The 2,196-nt window shown below is 35.3% G+C and overlaps 1 protein-coding gene across 1 annotated transcript in view; it reads left to right on the top strand.

Moving 5' to 3' along the window:
• ppfia2 (PTPRF interacting protein alpha 2) overlaps positions 1-1,883 on the top strand; it is a 349,413-nt gene extending 347,530 nt beyond the window's left edge. The window contains exon 27 of the mRNA XM_048607917.1: positions 1,742-1,883. The gene's annotated coding sequence lies outside the window, so the exon portion shown is untranslated. The remainder of the gene's footprint in view (positions 1-1,741) is intronic.
• The last annotated feature ends 313 nt before the right edge of the window (positions 1,884-2,196 follow it).

Raw genomic sequence — 2,196 nt, 5'->3', positions numbered from 1 at the left:
CGATCTGTTGTTGTTCGGTGTTTTTCATATGTTTATCAAATACTATTATAATTATCAGGTTTGTACAATCTTCATGTTTTAACTGAGGTTAAAATGAAAGATATGTGACTATTCCAAATTGTGCCCAACAAATACCCTGGGCTTACTCAAAGTAATGGCTGATCAAGTTATTAAAGTTGTGACATCTGGGAACTGAGGTAGCTTTGCTAATAATAAATAGACTTGCTGGCTCCAAATGTTTGAATGAAAGGAAAAAAAGATGGAGGAAAGGAACAGCAGTTGATGTGGTCAGCAGAGAGAAGTTACATATTTTTATAAACTGCCAAAGCCAAAGCTAGTCTCTTGTCAATGAAACATTCCACAGTCATCCTTTGGAATCCTCGATATTTATCTTGTTGTCATCAGAGCAGAAGAAAAATCATTGAAAAGGGCTTATTTTCTGGCAGTGGATTTGGCAAACTCTGAAAAACTGAGGGAAGTATCTAGATATAGTTACTACTTGGCGAAACAAGACAATCCATTAGTCACTGGTAGTAACAAAACAAAGAATGCTGGAGAAGCTCAGCAGGTCTGGCAGCATTTATGTTTCTCTCTTCAGAGTTAACATTTCAAGTTCGATATGACTTCCTAGGAACTGTTAGTTTACTATTTGCTGTAAGGACTGTAATTCTGTGGCAAGTCCAAACATTCCTTTCTGTAAATGTACAAGTTACCTGCAAAATTGCTGTTTCATTAATAATATTTTTAGTCATTTGTTTACAGTAAAACTCCTAAAACATGAAAGGTTATCATGTCACCCTTTTCGATATTATGACTCGACCCCACCCTTCCAGTTGCTTGCCCTTTCAAATATGGCATCTTGTTCTCATGTTTCCGTTTCTGTCCTAGGCCTGGTCTCCTCCTTTCCCCTATGCCTTGTTTTCTTTTTATTCATACTCCAGTGTGTGTATTTGTTGCAGAATTCAGGATGGGCTTTACCTTTTAATAACCGTTGCACTTGAGTTTTAAATAAAACTACTAGTTTTTGTTAACATGGGAAATCTGTCTTGCTCACTACGTCATACAGCTTTACATGGTTAAATACAATGGATTGAGAAATCATTTAAAAGAAACACAAGCTGTGTTATAACCAACTTTAGCAGTAACATTTATTTACCCCTCCAGACTTGATTATAGCACAAGAGATTATCCATAATTAGCCTAATTGCCTCAGTTGGTCTCATTTCCAAAGGGTTGGAAAATTCAGTTCAGTGTTCTGCATAGACAAATTGGCAGCTAATTTCCACACAATAAAGTTCTGAAACAATAAATTAGACTTTTTTGTTGATGGTTAATAAGGGAAGATTATTCAGCAGGGTACGAGGACTGTTCCACTGATTTTAATCAAATATTGCAATGGGATCCTTTATGCCTATTTGAATAATGACTTAACTTTTCACCTGAATGCCATCACCTATCACAATTGCAGTGTCAGCCCAGATTATGTGCTTAACTGCTTAGAATGGGACATGGAACCCACAGCCTTCTGACTGCAGATAAGAGTGTAGCCACCTGGGACAATATAACACTTCATGAAGTATGCATTAAAAAAAAAGCTCACATTTATCTGAGAACTTCATAAGCGCAGTGATGAATGGGAAGAAACCGCGCTGAATTGTGACAGCTAAAAGAATGCAAAACCAGAAAAAGAAATAATCTGTCAATATCCTTAACTACAATACAATCAACTTTGTTTTTTCAGTATATTCCTGATGCCTGTAAGGAAAAACATTAATTGCCTTTGAAGACTGACACAATCAACAGCAATTTGCCAGCTGGATGAGTTGGATGTTGCTGATAGGGGGAACAGTTGCACAATTTAAAGATGATTCTTGTGAAAATATTAGCATATTTAAGGGTTATAATTTGTAAATGTCAATTTATTTCACTATCAACTGAGTTGATATTGTTCGGTAAATGTTTGACAAAAATCACTGCACTCACCCTTTTCAGACATTACAGTGTAGTAATGAAAGTGTTTTAGCAATATTATATCACTGTCCTTTGTTCCTGACTCAGTTTACGTACTGTGTATTTATTATACCTGTTTGTTGTATGTAAATGAACATAAATATTTTCTAAAAAAACAAAAAAAAATTTACATATGGGTTTAATCAGAACACACTTCATTGTCAAATAATTCTGCTGTTTGTACCT

The sequence above is a fragment of the Rhincodon typus genome, chromosome 18, assembly GCF_021869965.1.
Source record: "Rhincodon typus isolate 14 chromosome 18, sRhiTyp1.1, whole genome shotgun sequence".
NCBI lineage: Eukaryota > Metazoa > Chordata > Chondrichthyes > Orectolobiformes > Rhincodontidae > Rhincodon > Rhincodon typus.
This window is presented reverse-complemented; position numbering and strand designations above follow the sequence as displayed.